At 47.1% G+C, this 20,012-nt stretch overlaps 8 non-coding genes across 8 annotated transcripts; all 8 read right to left on the minus strand.

Annotated features, from left to right (window-relative positions):
* Nucleotides 1-5,986: 5,986 nt before the first annotated feature.
* Nucleotides 5,987-6,058, minus strand: TRNAG-UCC (transfer RNA glycine (anticodon UCC)). The gene has a single exon. It is a non-coding gene; the product is annotated as a tRNA-Gly (tRNA).
* A 558-nt stretch (nt 6,059-6,616) lies between these two features.
* TRNAT-UGU (transfer RNA threonine (anticodon UGU)) lies at nt 6,617-6,688 on the minus strand. Its single transcript has one exon. It is a non-coding gene; the product is annotated as a tRNA-Thr (tRNA).
* Nucleotides 6,689-7,580: 892 nt separating this feature from the next.
* On the minus strand, nt 7,581-7,652 carry TRNAG-UCC (transfer RNA glycine (anticodon UCC)). Its single transcript has one exon. It is a non-coding gene; the product is annotated as a tRNA-Gly (tRNA).
* Nucleotides 7,653-10,783: 3,131 nt separating this feature from the next.
* TRNAG-UCC (transfer RNA glycine (anticodon UCC)) lies at nt 10,784-10,855 on the minus strand. The gene has a single exon. It is a non-coding gene; the product is annotated as a tRNA-Gly (tRNA).
* A 1,523-nt stretch (nt 10,856-12,378) lies between these two features.
* On the minus strand, nt 12,379-12,450 carry TRNAG-UCC (transfer RNA glycine (anticodon UCC)). The gene has a single exon. It is a non-coding gene; the product is annotated as a tRNA-Gly (tRNA).
* Nucleotides 12,451-15,568: 3,118 nt separating this feature from the next.
* Nucleotides 15,569-15,640, minus strand: TRNAG-UCC (transfer RNA glycine (anticodon UCC)). The gene has a single exon. It is a non-coding gene; the product is annotated as a tRNA-Gly (tRNA).
* Nucleotides 15,641-17,162: 1,522 nt separating this feature from the next.
* On the minus strand, nt 17,163-17,234 carry TRNAG-UCC (transfer RNA glycine (anticodon UCC)). The gene has a single exon. It is a non-coding gene; the product is annotated as a tRNA-Gly (tRNA).
* Nucleotides 17,235-18,756: 1,522 nt separating this feature from the next.
* On the minus strand, nt 18,757-18,828 carry TRNAG-UCC (transfer RNA glycine (anticodon UCC)). The gene has a single exon. It is a non-coding gene; the product is annotated as a tRNA-Gly (tRNA).
* Nucleotides 18,829-20,012: the final 1,184 nt, after the last annotated feature.

Consider the following 20,012-nt stretch of genomic DNA (forward strand, 5'->3'; position numbering starts at 1 on the left):
TAACGTTCCAAGCAGGCTCAGAAAGAAGTGCGAGGGTCCCATCTTTCTTTAATGGTCATAACTGTGCATCATTTCCTTTGAAGTGTAGGGTTGATTCTCTGACCATCTGTCTCCCTGACTTTGAGCAGAGACTGATAGTTGAGCAGTCTCTTCCCACAAAAAGCTGGCACAAGCCTGCTGTTTTCCGCTCTGGCAGCGTGGAAACGAGAGAGTGGTCCTCACAAGAAAAAAAATCAATCCATGCTAGCAGAGGATGGTTTCGATCCATCGACCTCTGGGTTATGGGCCCAGCACGCTTCCGCTGAGCCACTCTGCTTCCTGTTCAAAATGCTGTGGTTATGCAGATCAGGAGCCTTCAGAGGAGTGGCATGGGATCGCTGGAGCTATTCTGGCAGGGCTCTCACCTCATTTGCCTAAGAATGTCACAAGGCATGCTGGGTGCAGAAAATCTTCGCCTTCCCCTCTCACAGTCAGTCATAGGGGAAAGTCAAGGCCCTCTCAGTCACTAGCCATGTCACGCCTTTGTCAAGACAGAAGCACCCCCACCCGCTCCTTCTCTGTGATCCTGCGCTACCATGCTCAGGTTTTGGCCTTACCTGGGAGCCAGAGGTGCACCCGGTGAGGGCTTGCCCGGTATGAGCGTTCGGGACGTGAGTGGACTTAGGACTGGAAGTTCTGTCCATTCGAAGCAGCCAACCTTCCTGCTGCAGACAGGGGCTGTTCCCTTGGGTTTCTTTCACCTTGCTCTCGGATAAATTTGGTTGTATGCTGCAGTTGCCTGCGATGACTACAAGGTGGCGCTGCTTTCAGGTAAGAGCACAAATATGCAGAAAATGTTGGGGACTTTTGCCACATTTATCGGTGGTGGGTCTCGCACATTTTTTCCAGGGGAGAGATATTGACCTGAAACACTTTTTACTGCAGAGATGCTGCAGTTCTAAAGGCTGGTCGGGCAGAAGGGCTTAGCCGTTTCATTGCCTGCCCCCCTGCAGCCCATTTATTACCAGCAGTTGTGAGTGGTGACTGCTGTTTGTAAAATATAAAAATTTCAGGACATAGAAAGTCGCAGACGGGGCTTTTGGGATGCCTGCCTATGTCTTTGTTTATTATTTATCTAATAGCTGAGTAATCTGGTCAAGATATTTCTCTTTTTTTTAACATATTGCGTTAGAATAGCTACAGCTTGCTTAATGTATAAATATTAGCACTGCGTTGGCCGGGAATCGAACCCGGGTCAACTGCTTGGAAGGCAGCTATGCTCACCACTATACCACCAACGGTCCGTGGCATATGTTTTTTTTAAACTCTAGACATCACAACCCTGAGTTCAATTACTATATTGCACCAGTATCAGATGTATTTTTGGTTTACAGACCAACATGAAAATCAGGAAAAAAGTTCTTGCAACTGCTAAGGAACTGGAGATTGAAACCAATGCAAAAGCTGCGCAGAAAAGGAGAAAGGGAAAGCAGCAGTTCAAATCATTGAAATAAGCATATATTGGCAGCAAGGGAAAAACAGCAGGGTAGAGAAAGAAAACAGCTCCACGAAATTCACAGGAGATTGATAATAGCAGGACAAAATAAGGGAATAATAACGTTCCAAGCAGGCTCAGAAAGAAGTGCGAGGGTCCCATCTTTCTTTAATGGTCATAACTGTGCATCATTTCCTTTGAAGTGTAGGGTTGATTCTCTGACCATCTGTCTCCCTGACTTTGAGCAGAGACCGATAGTTGAGAAGTCTCTTCCCACAAAAAGCTGGCACAAGCCTGCTGTTTTCTGCTCTGGCAGCGTGGAAACGAGAGAGTGGTCCTCACAAGAAAAAAAATCAATCCATGCTATCAGAGGGTGGTTTCGATCCATCGACCTCTGGCTTATGGGCCCAGCACGCTTCCGCTGCGCCACTCTGCTTCCTGTTCAAAATGCTGTGGTTATGCAGATCAGGAGCCTTCAGAGGAGTGGCATGGGATCGCTGGAGCTATTCTGGCAGGGCTCTCACCTCATTTGCCTAAGAATGTCACAAGGCATGCTGGGTGCAGAAAATCTTCGCCTTCCCCTCTCACAGTCAGTCATAGGGGAAAGTCAAGGCCCTCTCAGTCACTAGCCATGTCACGCCTTTGTCAAGACAGAAGCACCCCCACACGCTCCTTCTCTGTGATCCTGCGCTACCATGCTCAGGTTTTGGCCTTACCTGGGAGCCAGAGGTGCACCCGGTGAGGGCTTGCCCGGTGGGAGCGTTTGGGACGTGAGTGGACTTAGGACTGGAAGTTCTGTCCATTCGAAGCAGCCAACCTTCCTGCTGCAGACAGGGGCTGTTCCCTTGGGTTTCTTTCACCTTGCTCTCGGATAAATTTGGTTGTATGCTGCAGTTGCCTGCGATGACTACAAGGTGGCGCTGCTTTCAGGTAAGAGCACAAATATGCAGAAAATGTTGGGGACTTTTGCCACATTTATCGGTGGTGGGTCTCGCACATTTTTTCCAGGGGAGAGATATTGACCTGAAACACTTTTTACTGCAGAGATGCTGCAGTTCTAAAGGCTGGTCGGGCAGAAGGGCTTAGCCGTTTCATTGCCTGCCCCCCTGCAGCCCATTTATTACCAGCAGTTGTGAGTGGTGACTACTGTTTGTAAAATATAAAAATTTCAGGACATAGAAAGTCGCAGACGGGGCCTTTGGGATGCCTGCCTATGTCTTTGTTTATTATTTATCTAATAGCTGAGTAATCTGGTCAAGATATTTATCTTTTTTTTAACATATTGCGTTAGAATAGCTACAGCTTGCTTAATGTATAAATATTAGCACTGCGTTGGCCGGGAATCAAACCCGGGTCAACTGCTTGGAAGGCAGCTATGCTCACCACTATACCACCAACGCTCCATGGCATATGTTTTTTTAAACTCTAGACATCACAACCCTGAGTTCAATGACTATATTGCACCAGTATCAGAGGTATTTTTGGTTTACAGACCAACATGAAAATCAGGAAAAAAGTTCTTGCAACTGCTAAGGAACTGGAGATTGAAACCAATGCAAAAGCTGCGCAGAAAAGGAGAAAGGGAAAGCAGCAGTTCAACTCATTGAAATAAGCATATATTGGCAGCAAGGGAAAAACAGCAGGGTAGAGAAAGAAAACAGCTCCACGAAATTCACAGGAGATTGATAATAGCAGGACAAAAAAAGGGAATAATAACGTTCCAAGCAGGCTCAGAAAGAAGTGCGAGGGTCCCATCTTTCTTTAATGGTCATAACTGTGCATCATTTCCTTTGAAGTGTAGGGTTGATTCTCTGACCATCTGTCTCCCTGACTTTGAGCAGAGACTGATAGTTGAGCAGTCTCTTCCCACAAAAAGCTGGCAAAAGCCTGCTGTTTTCCGCTCTGGCAGCGTGGAAACGAGAGAGTGGTCCTCACAAGAAAAAAAATCAATCCATGCTAGCAGAGGATGGTTTCGATCCATCGACCTCTGGGTTATGGGCCCAGCACGCTTCCGCTGCGCCACTCTGCTTCCTGTTCAAAATGCTGTGGTTATGCAGATCAGGAGCCTTCAGAGGAGTGGCATGGGATCGCTGGAGCTATTCTGGCAGGGCTCTCACCTCATTTGCCTAAGAATGTCACAAGGCATGCTGGGTGCAGAAAATCTTTGCCTTCCCCTCTCACAGTCAGTCATAGGGGAAAGTCAAGGCCCTCTCAGTCACTAGCCATGTCACGCCTTTGTCAAGACAGAAGCACCCCCACCCGCTCCTTCTCTGTGATCCTGCGCTACCATGCTCAGGTTTTGGCCTTACCTGGGAGCCAGAGGTGCACCCGGTGAGGGCTTGCCCGGTATGAGCGTTCGGGACGTGAGTGGACTTAGGACTGGAAGTTCTGTCCATTCGAAGCAGCCAACCTTCCTGTTGCAGACAGGGGCTGTTCCCTTGGGTTTCTTTCACCTTGCTCTCGGATAAATTTGGTTGTATGCTGCAGTTGCCTGCGATGACTACAAGGTGGCGCTGCTTTCAGGTAAGAGCACAAATATGCAGAAAATGTTGGGGACTTTTGCCACATTTATCGGTGGTGGGTCTCGCACATTTTTTCCAGGGGAGAGATATTGACCTGAAACACTTTTTACTGCAGAGATGCTGAGGTAAAGGCTGGTCGGGCAGAAGGGCTTAGCCGTTTCATTGCCTGCCCCCCTGCAGCCCATTTATTACCAGCAGTTGTGAGTGGTGACTGCTGTTTGTAAAATATAAAAATTTCAGGACATAGAAAGTCGCAGACTGAGCTTTTGGGATGCCTGCCTATGTCTTTGTTTATTATTTATCTAATAGCTGAGTAATCTGGTCAAGATATTTCTCTTTTTTTTAACATATTGCGCTGGAATAGCTACAGCTTGCTTAATGTATAAATATTAGCACTGCGTTGGCCGGGAATCAAACCCGGGTCAACTGCTTGGAAGGCAGCTATGCTCACCACTATACCACCAACGCTCCGGGGCATATGTTTTTTTTAAACTCTAGACATCACAACCCTGAGTTCAATGACTATATTGCACCAGTATCAGAGGTATTTTTGGTTTACAGACCAACATGAAAATCAGGAAAAAAGTTCTTGCAACTGCTAAGGAACTGGAGATTGAAACCAATGCAAAAGCTGCGCAGAAAAGGAGAAAGGGAAAGCAGCAGTTCAAATCATTGAAATAAGCATATATTGGCAGCAAGGGAAAAACAGCAGGGTAGAGAAAGAAAACAGCTCCACGAAATTCACAGGAGATTGATAATAGCAGGACAAAAAAAGGGAATAATAACGTTCCAAGCAGGCTCAGAAAGAAGTGCGAGGGTCCCATCTTTCTTTAATGGTCATAACTGTGCATCATTTCCTTTGAAGTGTAGGGTTGATTCTCTGACCATCTGTCTCCCTGACTTTGAGCAGAGACCGATAGTTGAGCAGTCTCTTCCCACAAAAAGCTGGCACAAGCCTGCTGTTTTCCGCTCTGGCAGCGTGGAAACGAGAGAGTGGTCCTCACAAGAAAAAAAATCAATCCATGCTAGCAGAGGATGGTTTCGATCCATCGACCTCTGGGTTATGGGCCCAGCACGCTTCCGCTGCGCCACTCTGCTTCCTGTTCAAAATGCTGTGGTTATGCAGATCAGGAGCCTTCAGAGGAGTGGCATGGGATCGCTGGAGCTATTCTGGCAGGGCTCTCACCTCATTTGCCTAAGAATGTCACAAGGCATTCTGGGTGCAGAAAATCTTCGCCTTCCCCTCTCACAGTCAGTCATAGGGGAAAGTCAAGGCCCTCTCAGTCACTAGCCATGTCACGCCTTTGTCAAGACAGAAGCACCCCCACCCGCTCCTTCTCTGTGATCCTGCGCTACCATGCTCAGGTTTTTGCCTTACCTGGGAGCCAGAGGTGCACCCGGCGAGGGCTTGCCCGGTATGAGCGTTCGGGACGTGAGTGGACTTAGGACTGGAAGTTCTGTCCATTAGAAGCAGCCAACCTTCCTGCTGCAGACAGGGGCTGTTCCCTTGGGTTTCTTTCACCTTGCTCTTGGATAAATTTGGTTGTATGCTGCAGTTGCCTGCGATGACTACAAGGTGGCGCTGCTTTCAGGTAAGAGCACAAATATGCAGAAAATATTGGGGACTTTTGCCACATTTATCGGTGGTGGGTCTCGCACATTTTTTCCAGGGGAGAGATATTGACCTGAAACACTTTTTACTGCAGAGATGCTGCAGTTCTAAAGGCTGGTCGGGCAGAAGGGCTTAGCCGTTTCATTGCCTGCCCCCCTGCAGCCCATTTATTACCAGCAGTTGTGAGTGGTGACTGCTGTTTGTAAAATATAAAAATTTCAGGACATAGAAAGTCGCAGACGGGGCTTTTGGGATGCCTGCCTATGTCTTTGTTTATTATTTATCTAATAGCTGAGTAATCTGGTCAAGATATTTATCTTTTTTTTAACATATTGCGTTAGAATAGCTACAGCTTGCTTAATGTATAAATATTAGCACTGCGTTGGCCGGGAATCGAACCCAGGTCAACTGCTTGGAAGGCAGCTATGCTCACCACTATACCACCAACGCTCCGTGGCATATGTTTTTTTTAAACTCTAGACATCACAACCCTGAGTTCAATGACTATATTGCACCAGTATCAGAGGTATTTTTGGTTTATAGACCAACATGAAAATCAGGAAAAAAGTTCTTGCAACTGCTAAGGAACTGGAGATTGAAACCAATGCAAAAGCTGCGCAGAAAAGGAGAAAGGGAAAGCAGCAGTTCAAATCATTGAAATAAGCATATTTTGGCAGCAAGGGAAATACAGCAGGGTAGAGAAAGAAAACAGCTCCACGAAATTCACAGGAGATTGATAATAGCAGGACAAAAAAAGGGAATAATAACGTTCCAAGCAGGCTCAGAAAGAAGTGCGAGGGTCCCATCTTTCTTTAATGGTCATAACCGTGCATCATTTCCTTTGAAGTGTAGGGTTGATTCTCTGACCATCTGTCTCCCTGACTTTGAGCAGAGACCGATAGTTGAGCAGTCTCTTCCCACAAAAAGCTGGCACAAGCCTGCTGTTTTCCGCTCTGGCAGCGTGGAAACGAGAGAGTGGTCCTCACAAGAAAAAAAATAAATCCATGCTAGCAGAGGATGGTTTCGATCCATCGACCTCTGGGTTACAGGCCCAGCACGCTTCCGCTGCGCCACTCTGCTTCCTGTTCAAAATGCTGTGGTTATGCAGATCAGGAGCCTTCAGAGGAGTGGCATGGGATCGCTGGAGCTATTCTGGCAGGGCTCTCACCTCATTTGCCTAAGAATGTCACAAGGCATGCTGGGTGCAGAAAATCTTCGCCTTCCCCTCTCACAGTCAGTCATAGGGGAAAGTCAAGGCCCTCTCAGTCACTAGCCATGTCACGCCTTTGTCAAGACAGAAGCACCCCCACCCGCTCCTTCTCTGTGATCCTGCGCTACCATGCTCAGGTTTTGGCCTTACCTGGGAGCCAGAGGTGCACCCGGTGAGGGCTTCCCCGGTATGAGCGTTTGGGACGTGAGTGGACTTAGGACTGGAAGTTCTGTCCATTCGAAGCAGCCAACCTTCCTGCTGCAGACAGGGGCTGTTCCCTTGGGTTTCTTTCACCTTGCTCTCGGATAAATTTGGTTGTATGCTGCAGTTGCCTGCGATGACTACAAGGTGGCGCTGCTTTCAGTTAAGAGCACAAATATGCAGAAAATGTTGGGGACTTTTGCCACATTTATCGGTGGTGGGTCTCGCACATTTTTTCCAGTGGAGAGATATTGACCTGAAACACTTTTTACTGCAGAGATGCTGCAGTTCTAAAGGCTGGTTGGGCAGAAGGGCTTAGCCGTTTCATTGCCTGCCCCCCTGCAGCCCATATATTACCAGCAGTTGTGAGTGGTGACTGCTGTTTGTAAAATATAAAAATTTCAGGACATAGAAAGTCGCAGACGGGGCTTTTGGGATGCCTGCCTATGTCTTTGTTTATTATTTATCTAATAGCTGAGTAATCTGGTCAAGATATTTCTCTTTTTTTTAACATATTGCGTTAGAATAGCTACAGCTTGCTTAATGTATAAATATTAGCACTGCGTTGGCCGGGAATCGAACCCGGGTCAACTGCTTGGAAGGCAGCTATGCTCACCACTATACCACCAACGCTCCGTGCCATATGTTTTTTTTAAACTCTAGACATCACAACCCTGAGTTCAATGACTATATTGCACCAGTATCAGAGGTATTTTTGGTTTACAGACCAACATGAAAATCAGGAAAAAAGTTCTTGCAACTGCTAAGGAACTGGAGATTGAAACCAATGCAAAAGCTGCGCAGAAAAGGAGAAAGGGAAAGCAGCAGTTCAAATCATTGAAATAAGCATATATTGGCAGCAAGGGAAAAACAGCAGGGTAGAGAAAGAAAACAGCTCCACGAAATTCACAGGAGATTGATAATAACAGGACAAAAAAAGGGAATAATAACGTTCCAAGCAGCCTCAGAAAGAAGTGCGAGGGTCCCATCTTTCGTTAATGGTCATAACTGTGCATCATTTCCTTTGAAGTGTAGGGTTGATTCTCTGACCATCTGTCTCCCTGACTTTGAGCAGAGACCGATAGTTGAGCAGTCTCTTCCCACAAAAAGCTGGCACAAGCCTGCTGTTTTCCGCTCTGGCAGCGTGGAAACGAGAGAGTGGTCCTCACAAGAAAAAAAATCAATCCATGCTAGCAGAGGATGGTTTCGATCCTTCGACCTCTGGGTTATGGGCCCAGCACGCTTCCGCTGCGCCACTCTGCTTCCTGCTCAAAATGCTGTGGTTATGCAGATCAGGAGCCTTCAGAGGAGTGGCATGGGATCGCTGGAGCTATTCTTGCAGGGCTCTCACCTCATTTGCCTAAGAATGTCACAAGGCATGCTGGGTGCAGAAAATCTTCGCCTTCCCCTCTCACAGTCAGTCATAGGGGAAAATCAAGGCCCTCTCAGTCACTAGCCATGTCACGCCTTTGTCAAGACAGAAGCACCCCCACCCGCTCCTTCTCTGTGATCCTGCGCTACCGTGCTCAGGTTTTGGCCTTACCTGGGAGCCAGAGGTGCACCAGGTGAGGGCTTGAGTGTTTGGGAGCGTTCGGGACGTGAGTGGACTTAGGACTGGAAGTTCTGTCCATTCGAAGCAGCCAACCTTCCTGCTGCAGACAGGGGCTGTCCCCTTGGGTTTCTTTCACCTTGCTCTCGGATAAATTTGGTTGTATGCTGCAGTTGCCTGCGATGACTACAAGGTGGCGCTGCTTTCAGGTAAGAGCACAAATATGCAGAAAATGTTGGGGACTTTTGCCACATTTATCGGTGGTGGGTCTCGCACAATTTTTTCCAGGGGAGAGATATTGACCTGAAACACTTTTTACTGCAGAGATGCTGCAGTTCTAAAGGCTGGTCGGGCAGAAGGGCTTAGCCGTTTCATTGCCTGCCCCCCTGCAGCCCATTTATTACCAGCAGTTGTGAGTGGTGACTGCTGTTTGTAAAATATTTAAAAAAATTCAGGACATAGAAAGTCGCAGTCGGGGCTTTTGGGATGCCTGCCTATGTCTTTGTTTATTATTTATCTAATAGCTGAGTAATCTGGTCAAGATATTTCTCTTTTTTTTAACATATTGCGTTAGAATAGCTACCGCTTGCATAATGTGTAAATATTAGCACTGCGTTGGCCGGGAATCAAACCCGGGTCAACAGCTTGGAAGGCAGGTATGCTCACCACTATACCACCAACTCTCCATGGCATATGTTTTTTTAAACTCTAGACATCACAACCCTGAGTTCAATGACTATATTGCACCAGTATCAGAGGTATTTTTGGTTTACAGACCAACATGAAAATCAGGAAAAAAGTTCTTGCAACTGCTAAGGAACTGGAGATTGAAACCAATGCAAAAGCTACACAGAAAAGGAGAAAGGGAAAGCAGCAGTTCAAATCATTGAAATAAGCATATATTGGCAGCAAGGGAAAAACAGCAGGGTAGAGAAAGAAAACAGCTCCACGAAATTCACAGGAGATTGATAATAGCAGGACAAAAAAAGGGAATAATAACGTTCCAAGCAGGCTCAGAAAGAAGTGCGAGGGTCCCATCTTTCTTTAATGGTCATAACTGTGCATCATTTCCTTTGAAGTGTAGGGTTGATTCTCTGACCATCTGTCTCCCTGACTTTGAGCAGAGACCGATAGTTGAGCAGTCTCTTCCCACAAAAAGCTGGCACAAGCCTGCTGTTTTCCGCTCTGGCAGCGTGGAAACGAGAGAGTGGTCCTCACAAGAAAAAAAAACAATCCATGCTAGCAGAGGATGGTTTCGATCCATCGACCTCTGGGTTATGGGCCCAGCACGCTTCCGCTGCGCCACTCTGCTTCCTGTTCAAAATGCTGTGGTTATGCAGATCAGGAGCCTTCAGAGGAGTGGCATGGGATCGCTGGAGCTATTCTGGCAGGGCTCTCACCTCATTTGCCTAAGAATGTCACAAGGCATGCTGGGTGCAGAAAATCTTCGCCTTCCCCTCTCACAGTCAGTCATAGGGGAAAGTCAAGGCCCTCTCAGTCACTAGCCATGTCACGCCTTTGTCAAGACAGAAGCACCCCCACCCGCTCCTTCTCTGTGATCCTGCGCTACCATGCTCAGGTTTTGGCCTTACCTGGGAGCCAGAGGTGCACAAGGTGAGGGCTTGCCCGGTATGAGCGTTTGGGAGCGTTCGGGACGTGAGTGGACTTAGGACTGGAAGTTCTGTCCATTCAAAGCAGCCAACCTTCCTGCTGCAGACAGGGGCTGTTCCCTTGGGTTTCTTTCACCTTGCTCTCGGATAAATTTGGTTGTATGCTGCAGTTGCCTGCGATGACTACAAGGTGGTGCTGCTTTCAGGTAAGAGCACAAATATGCAGAAAATGTTGGGGACTTTTGCCACATTTATCGGTGGTGGGTCTCGCACATTTTTTCCAGGGGAGAGATATTGACCTGAAACACTTTTTACTGCAGAGATGCTGCAGTTCTAAAGGCTGGTCGGGCAGAAGGGCTTAGCCGTTTCATTGCCTGCCCCCCTGCAGCCCATTTATTACCAGCAGTTGTGAGTGGTGACTGCTGTTTGTAAAATATAAAAATTTCAGGACATAGAAAGTCGCAGACGGGGATTTTGGGATGCCTGCCTATGTCTTTGTTTATTATTTATCTAATAGCTGAGTAATCTGGTCAAGATATTTCTCTTTTTTTTTAACATATTGCGTTAGAATAGCTACAGCTTGCTTAATGTATAAATATTAGCACTGCGTTGGCCGGGAATCGAACCCGGGTCAACTGCTTGGAAGGCAGCTATGCTCACCACTATACCACCAACGCTCCGTGCCATATGTTTTTTTTTAACTCTAGACATCACAACCCTGAGTTCAATGACTATATTGCACCAGTATCAGAGGTATTTTTGGTTTGCAGACCAACATGAAAATCAGGAAAAAAGTTCTTGCAACTGCTAAGGAACTGGAGATTGAAACCAATGCAAAAGCTGCGCAGAAAAGGAGAAAGGGAAAGCAGCAGTTCAAATCATTGAAATAAGCATATATTGGCAGCAAGGGAAAAACAGCAGGGTAGAGAAAGAAAACAGCTCCACGAAATTCACAGGAGATTGATAATAACAGGACAAAAAAAGGGAATAATAACGTTCCAAACAGCCTCAGAAAGAAGTGCGAGGGTCCCATCTTTCGTTAATGGTCATAACTGTGCATCATTTCCTTTGAAGTGTTGGGTTGATTCTCTGACCATCTGTCTCCATGACTTTGAGCAGAGACCGATAGTTGAGCAGTCTCTTCCCACAAAAAGCTGGCACAAGCCTGCTGTTTTCCGCTCTGGCAGCGTGGAAACGAGAGAGTGGTCCTCACAAGAAAAAAAATCAATCCATGCTAGCAGAGGATGGTTTCGATCCTTCGACCTCTGGGTTATGGGCCCAGCACGCTTCCGCTGCGCCACTCTGCTTCCTGCTCAAAATGCTGTGGTTATGCAGATCAGGAGCCTTCAGAGGAGTGGCATGGGATCGCTGGAGCTATTCTGGCAGGGCTCTCACCTCATTTGCCTAAGAATGTCACAAGGCATGCTGGGTGCAGAAAATCTTCGCCTTCCCCTCTCACAGTCAGTCATAGGGGAAAGTCAAGGCCCTCTCAGTCACTAGCCATGTCACTCCTTTGTCAAGACAGAAGCACCCCCACCCGCTCCGTCTCTGTGATCCTGCGCTACCATGCTCAGGTTTTGGCCTTACCTGGGAGCCAGAGGTGCACCAGGTGAGGGCTTGAGTGTTTGGGAGCGTTTGGGACGTGAGTGGACTTAGGACTGGAAGTTCTGTCCATTCGAAGCAGCCAACCTTCCTGCTGCAGACAGGGGCTGTTCCCTTGGGTTTCTTTCACCTTGCTCTCGGATAAATTTGGTTGTATGCTGCAGTTGCCTGCGATGACTACAAGGTGGTGCTGCTTTCAGGTAAGAGCACAAATATGCAGAAAATGTTGGGTACTTTTGCCACATTTATCGGTGGTGGGTCTCGCACATTTTTTCCAGGGGAGAGATATTGACCTGAAACACTTTTTACTGCAGAGATGCTGCAGTTCTAAAGGCTGGTCGGGCAGAAGGGCTTAGCCGTTTCATTGCCTGCACCCCTGCAGCCCATTTATTACCAGCAGTTGTGAGTGGTGACTGCTGTTTGTAAAATATAAAAATTTCAGGACATAGAAAGTCGCAGACGGGGCTTTTGGGATGCCTGCCTATGTCTTTGTTTATTATTTATCTAATAGCTGAGTAATCTGGTCAAGATATTTCTCTTTTTTTTAACATATTGCGTTAGAATAGCTACAGCTTGCTTAATGTATAAATATTAGCACTGCGTTGGCCGGGAATCGAACCCGGGTCAACTGCTTGGAAGGCAGCTATGCTCACCACTATACCACCAACGCTCCGTGGCATATGTTGTTTTTAAACTCTAGACATCACAATCCTGAGTTCAATGACTATATTGCACCAGTATCAGAGGTATTTTTGGTTTACAGACCAACATGAAAATCAGGAAAAAAGTTCTTGCAACTGCTAAGGAACTGGAGATTGAAACCAATGCAAAAGCTGCGCAGAAAAGGAGAAAGGGAAAGCAGCAGTTCAAATCATTGAAATAAGCATATATTGGCAGCAAGGGAAAAACAGCAGGGTAGAGAAAGAAAACAGCTCCACGAAATTCACAGGAGATTGATAATAGCAGGACAAAATAAGGGAATAATAACGTTCCAAGCAGGCTCAGAAAGAAGTGCGAGGGTCCCATCTTTCTTTAATGGTCATAACTGTGCATCATTTCCTTTGAAGTGTAGGGTTGATTCTCTGACCATCTGTCTCCCTGACTTTGAGCAGAGACCGATAGTTGAGAAGTCTCTTCCCACAAAAAGCTGGCACAAGCCTGCTGTTTTCTGCTCTGGCAGCGTGGAAACGAGAGAGTGGTCCTCACAAGAAAAAAAATCAATCCATGCTATCAGAGGATGGTTTCGATCCATTGACCTCTGGATTATGGGCCCAGCACGCTTCCGCTGCGCCACTCTGCTTCCTGTTCAAAATGCTGTGGTTATGCAGATCAGGAGCCTTCAGAGGAGTGGCATGGGATCGCTGGAGCTATTCTGGCAGGGCTCTCACCTCATTTGCCTAAGAATGTCACAAGGCATGCTGGGTGCAGAAAATCTTCGCCTTCCCCTCTCACAGTCAGTCATAGGGGAAAGTCAAGGCCCTCTCAGTCACTAGCCATGTCACGCCTTTGTCAAGACAGAAGCACCCCCACCCGCTCCTTCTCTGTGATCCTGCGCTACCATGCTCAGGTTTTGGCCTTACCTGGGAGCCAGAGGTGCACCCGGTGAGAGCGTTTGGGAGCGTTCGGGAGCGTTCGGGACGTGAGTGGACTTAGGACTGGAAGTTCTGTCCATTCGAAGCAGCCAACCTTCCTGCTGCAGACATGGGCTGTTCCCTTGGGTTTCTTTCACCTTGCTCTCGGATAAATTTGGTTGTATGCTGCAGTTGCCTGCGATGACTACAAGGTGGCGCTGCTTTCAGGTAAGAGCACAAATATGCAGAAAATGTTGGGGACTTTTGCCACATTTATCGGTGGTGGGTCTCGCACATTTTTTCCAGGGGAGAGATATTGACCTGAAACACTTTTTACTGCAGAGATGCTGCAGTTCTAAAGGCTGGTCGGGCAGAAGGGCTTAGCCGTTTCATTGCCTGCCCCCCTGCAGCCCATTTATTACCAGCAGTTGTGAGTGGTGACTGCTGTTTGTAAAATATAAAAATTTCAGGACATAGAAAGTCGCAGACGGGGCCTTTGGGATGCCTGCCTATGTCTTTGTTTATTATTTATCTAATAGCTGAGTAATCTGGTCAAGATATTTATCTTTTTTTTAACATATTGCGTTAGAATAGCTACAGCTTGCTTAATGTATAAATATTAGCACTGCTTTGGCCGGGAATCAAACCCGGGTCAACTGCTTGGAAGGCAGCTATGCTCACCACTATACCACCAGCGCTCCATGGCATATGTTTTTTTAAACTCTAGACATCACAACCCTGAGTTCAATGACTATATTGCACCAGTATCAGAGGTATTTTTGGTTTACAGACCAACATGAAAATCAGGAAAAAAGTTCTTGCAACTGCTAAGGAACTGGAGATTGAAACCAATGCAAAAGCTGCGCAGAAAAGGAGAAAGGGAAAGCAGCAGTTCAAATCATTGAAATAAGCATATATTGGCAGCAAGGGAAAAACAGCAGGGTAGAGAAAGAAAACAGCTCCACGAAATTCACAGGAGATTGATAATAGCAGGACAAAAAAAGGGAATAATAACGTTCCAAGCAGGCTCAGAAAGAAGTGCGAGGGTCCCATCTTTCTTTAATGGTCATAACTGTGCATCATTTCCTTTGAAGTGTAGGGTTGATTCTCTGACCATCTGTCTCCCTGACTTTGAGCAGAGACTGATAGTTGAGCAGTCTCTTCCCACAAAAAGCTGGCAAAAGCCTGCTGTTTTCCGCTCTGGCAGCGTGGAAACGAGAGAGTGGTCCTCACAAGAAAAAAAATCAATCCATGCTAGCAGAGGATGGTTTCGATCCATCGACCTCTGGGTTATGGGCCCAGCACGCTTCCGCTGCGCCACTCTGCTTCCTGTTCAAAATGCTGTGGTTATGCAGATCAGGAGCCTTCAGAGGAGTGGCATGGGATCGCTGGAGCTATTCTGGCAGGGCTCTCACCTCATTTGCCTAAGAATGTCACAAGGCATGCTGGGTGCAGAAAATCTTCGCCTTCCCCTCTCACAGTCAGTCATAGGGGAAAGTCAAGGCCCTCTCAGTCACTAACCATGTCACGCCCTTTGTCAAGACAGAAGCACCCCCACCCGCTCCTTCTCTGTGATCCTGCGCTACCATGCTCAGGTTTTGGCCTTACCTGGGAGCCAGAGGTGCACCCGGTGAGGGCTTGCCCGGTATGAGCGTTCGGGACGTGAGTGGATTTAGGACTGGAAGTTCTGTCCATTCGAAGCAGCCAACCTTCCTGCGGCAGACAGGGGCTGTTCCCTTGGGTTTCTTTCACCTTGCTCTCGGATAAGTTTGGTTGTATGCTGCAGTTGCCTGCGATGACTACAAGGTGGCGCTGCTTTCAGGTAAGAGCACAAATATGCAGAAAATGTTGGGGACGTTTGCCACATTTATCGGTGGTGGGTTTTGCACATTTTTTCCAGGGGAGAGATATTGACCTGAAACACTTTTTACTGCAGAGATGCTGAGGTAAAGGCTGGTCGGGCAGAAGGGCTTAGCCGTTTCATTGCCTGCCCCCCTGCAGCCCATTTATTACCAGCAGTTGTGAGTGGTGACTGCTGTTTGTAAAATATAAAAATTTCAGGACATAGAAAGTCGCAGACTGAGCTTTTGGGATGCCTGCCTATGTCTTTGTTTATTATTTATCTAATAGCTGAGTAATCTGGTCAAGATATTTATCTTTTTTTTAACATATTGCGTTAGAATAGCTACAGCTTGCTTAATGTATAAATATTAGCACTGCGTTGGCCGGGAATCGAACCCGGGTCAACTGCTTGGAAGGCAGCTATGCTCACCACTATACCACCAACGCTCCGTGGCATATGTTTTTTTTAAACTCTAGACATCACAACCCTGAGTTCAATGACTATATTGCAACAGTATCAGAGGTATTTTTGGTTTACAGACCAACATGAAAATCAGGAAAAAAGTTCTTGCAACTGCTAAGGAACTGGAGATTGAAACCAATGCAAAAGCTGCGCAGAAAAGGAGAAAGGGAAAGCAGCAGTTCAAATCATTGAAATAAGCATATATTGGCAGCAAGGGAAAAACAGCAGGGTAGAGAAAGAAAACAGCTCCACGAAATTCACAGGAGATTGATAATAGCAGGACAAAAAAAGGGAATAATAACGTTCCAAGCAGGCTCAGAAAGAAGTGCGAGGGTCCCATCTTTCTTTAATGGTCATAACTGTGCATCATTTCCTTTGAAGTGTAGGGTTGATTCTCTGACCATCTGTCTCCCTGACTTTGAGCAGAGACCGATAGTTGAGAAGTCTCTTCCCACAAAAAGCTGGCACAAGCCTGCTGTTTTCTGCTCTGGCAGCGTGGAAACGAGAGAGTGGTCCTCACAAGAAAAAAAATCAATCCATGCTATCAGAGGATGGTTTCGATCCATCGACCTCTGGATTATGGGCCCAGCACGCTTCCGCTGCGCCACTCTGCTTCCTGTTCAAAATGCTGTGGTTATGCAGATCAGGAGCCTTCAGAGGAGTGGCATGGGATCGCTGGAGCTATTCTGGCAGGGCTCTCACCTCATTTGCCTAAGAATGTCACAAGGCATGCTGGGTGCAGAAAATCTTCGCCTTCCCCTCTCACAGTCAGTCATAGGGGAAAGTCAAGGCCCTCTCAGTCACTAGCCATGTCACGCCTTTGTCAAGACAGAAGCACCCCCACCCGCTCCTTCTCTGTGATCCTGCGCTACCATGCTCAGGTTTTGGCCTTACCTGGGAGCCAGAGGTGCACCCGGTGAGGGCTTGCCCGTTATGAGCGTTCGGGACGTGAGTGGACTTAGGACTGGAAGTTCTGTCCATTCGAAGCAGCCAACCTTCCTGCTGCAGACAGGGGCTGTTCCCTTGGGTTTCTTTCACCTTGCTCTCGGATAAATTTGGTTGTATGCTGCAGTTGCCTGCGATGACTACAAGGTGGCGCTGCTTTCAGGTAAGAGCACAAATATGCAGAAAATGTTGGGGACTTTTGCCACATTTATCGGTGGTGGGTCTCGCACATTTTTTCCAGGGGAGAGATATTGACCTGAAACACTTTTTACTGCAGAGATGCTGCAGTTCTAAAGGCTGGTCGGGCAGAAGGGCTTAGCCGTTTCATTGCCTGCCCCCCTGCAGCCCATTTATTACCAGCAGTTCTGAGTGGTGACTGCTGTTTGTAAAATATAAAAATTTCAGGACATAGAAAGTCGCAGACGGGGCTTTTGGGATGCCTGCTTATGTCTTTGTTTATTATTTATCTAATAGCTGAGTAATCTGGTCAAGATATTTCTCTTTTTTTTAACATATTGCGTTAGAATAGCTACGGCTTGCTTAATGTATAAATATTAGCACTGCGTTGGCCGGGAATCGAACCCGGGTCAACTGCTTGGAAGGCAGCTATGCTCACCACTATACCACCAACGCTCCGTGCCATATGTTTTTTTTAAACTCTAGACATCACAACCCTGAGTTCAATGACTATATTGCACTAGTATCAGAGGTATTTTTGGTTTACAGACCAACATGAAAATCAGGAAAAAAGTTCTTGCAACTGCTAAGGAACTGGAGATTGAAACCAATGCAAAAGCTGCGCAGAAAAGGAGAAAGGGAAAGCAGCAGTTCAAATCATTGAAATAAGCATATATTGGCAGCAAGGGAAAAACAGCAGGGTAGAGAAAGAAAACAGCTCCACGAAATTCACAGGAGATTGATAATAGCAGGACAAAAAAAGGGAATAATAACGTTCCAAGCAGGCTCAGAAAGAAGTGCGAGGGTCCCATCTTTCTTTAATGGTCATAACTGTGCATCATTTCCTTTGAAGTGTAGGGTTGATTCTCTGACCATCTGTCTCCCTGACTTTGAGCAGAGACCGATAGTTGAGAAGTCTCTTCCCACAAAAAGCTGGCACAAGCCTGCTGTTTTCTGCTCTGGCAGCGTGGAAACGAGAGAGTGGTCCTCACAAGAAAAAAAATCAATCCATGCTATCAGAGGATGGTTTCGATCCATCGACCTCTGGATTATGGGCCCAGCACGCTTCCGCTGCGCCACTCTGCTTCCTGTTCAAAATGCTGTGGTTATGCAGATCAGGAGCCTTCAGAGGAGTGGCATGGGATCGCTGGAGCTATTCTGGCAGGGCTCTCACCTCATTTGCCTAAGAATGTCACAAGGCATGCTGGGTGCAGAAAATCTTCGCCTTCCCCTCTCACAGTCAGTCATAGGGGAAAGTCAAGGCCCTCTCAGTCACTAGCCATGTCACGCCTTTGTCAAGACAGAAGCACCCCCACCCGCTCCTTCTCTGTGATCCTGCGCTACCATGCTCAGGTTTTGGCCTTACCTGGGAGCCAGAGGTGCACCCGGTGAGGGCTTGCCCGTTATGAGCGTTCGGGACGTGAGTGGACTTAGGACTGGAAGTTCTGTCCATTCGAAGCAGCCAACCTTCCTGCTGCAGACAGGGGCTGTTCCCTTGGGTTTCTTTCACCTTGCTCTCGGATAAATTTGGTTGTATGCTGCAGTTGCCTGCGATGACTACAAGGTGGCGCTGCTTTCAGGTAAGAGCACAAATATGCAGAAAATGTTGGGGACTTTTGCCACATTTATCGGTGGTGGGTCTCGCACATTTTTTCCAGGGGAGAGATATTGACCTGAAACACTTTTTACTGCAGAGATGCTGCAGTTCTAAAGGCTGGTCGGGCAGAAGGGCTTAGCCGTTTCATTGCCTGCCCCCCTGCAGCCCATTTATTACCAGCAGTTCTGAGTGGTGACTGCTGTTTGTAAAATATAAAAATTTCAGGACATAGAAAGTCGCAGACGGGGCTTTTGGGATGCCTGCTTATGTCTTTGTTTATTATTTATCTAATAGCTGAGTAATCTGGTCAAGATATTTCTCTTTTTTTTAACATATTGCGTTAGAATAGCTACAGCTTGCTTAATGTATAAATATTAGCACTGCGTTGGCCGGGAATCGAACCCGGGTCAACTGCTTGGAAGGCAGCTATGCTCACCACTATACCACCAACGCTCCGTGCCATATGTTTTTTTTAAACTCTAGACATCACAACCCTGAGTTCAATGACTATATTGCACCAGTATCAGAGGTATTTTTGGTTTACAGACCAACATGAAAATCAGGAAAAAAGTTCTTGCAACTGCTAAGGAACTGGAGATTGAAACCAATGCAAAAGCTGCGCAGAAAAGGAGAAAGGGAAAGCAGCAGTTCAAATCATTGAAATAAGCATATATTGGCAGCAAGGGAAAAACAGCAGGGTAGAGAAAGAAAACAGCTCCACGAAATTCACAAGAGATTGATAATAACAGGACAAAAAAAGGGAATAATAACGTTCCAAGCAGCCTCAGAAAGAAGTGCGAGGGTCCCATCTTTCGTTAATGGTCATAACTGTGCATCATTTCCTTTGAAGTGTAGGGTTGATTCTCTGACCATCTGTCTCCCTGACTTTGAGCAGAGACCGATAGTTGAGCAGTCTCTTCCCACAAAAAGCTGGCACAAGCCTGCTGTTTTCCGCTCTGGCAGCGTGGAAACGAGAGAGTGGTCCTCACAAGAAAAAAAATCAATCCATGCTAGCAGAGGATGGTTTCGATCCTTCGACCTCTGGGTTATGGGCCCAGCACGCTTCCGCTGCGCCACTCTGCTTCCTGCTCAAAATGCTGTGGTTATGCAGATCAGGAGCCTTCAGAGGAGTGGCATGGGATCGCTGGAGCTATTCTTGCAGGGCTCTCACCTCATTTGCCTAAGAATGTCACAAGGCATGCTGGGTGCAGAAAATCTTCGCCTTCCCCTCTCACAGTCAGTCATAGGGGAAAATCAAGGCCCTCTCAGTCACTAGCCATGTCACGCCTTTGTCAAGACAGAAGCACCCCCACCCGCTCCTTCTCTGTGATCCTGCGCTACCGTGCTCAGGTTTTGGCCTTACCTGGGAGCCAGAGGTGCACCAGGTGAGGGCTTGAGTGTTTGGGAGCGTTCGGGACGTGAGTGGACTTAGGACTGGAAGTTCTGTCCATTCGAAGCAGCCAACCTTCCTGCTGCAGACAGGGGCTGTCCCCTTGGGTTTCTTTCACCTTGCTCTCGGATAAATTTGGTTGTATGCTGCAGTTGCCTGCGATGACTACAAGGTGGCGCTGCTTTCAGGTAAGAGCACAAATATGCAGAAAATGTTGGGGACTTTTGCCACATTTATCGGTGGTGGG

The sequence above is a fragment of the Pleurodeles waltl genome, unplaced genomic scaffold, assembly GCF_031143425.1.
Source record: "Pleurodeles waltl isolate 20211129_DDA unplaced genomic scaffold, aPleWal1.hap1.20221129 scaffold_69, whole genome shotgun sequence".
NCBI lineage: Eukaryota > Metazoa > Chordata > Amphibia > Caudata > Salamandridae > Pleurodeles > Pleurodeles waltl.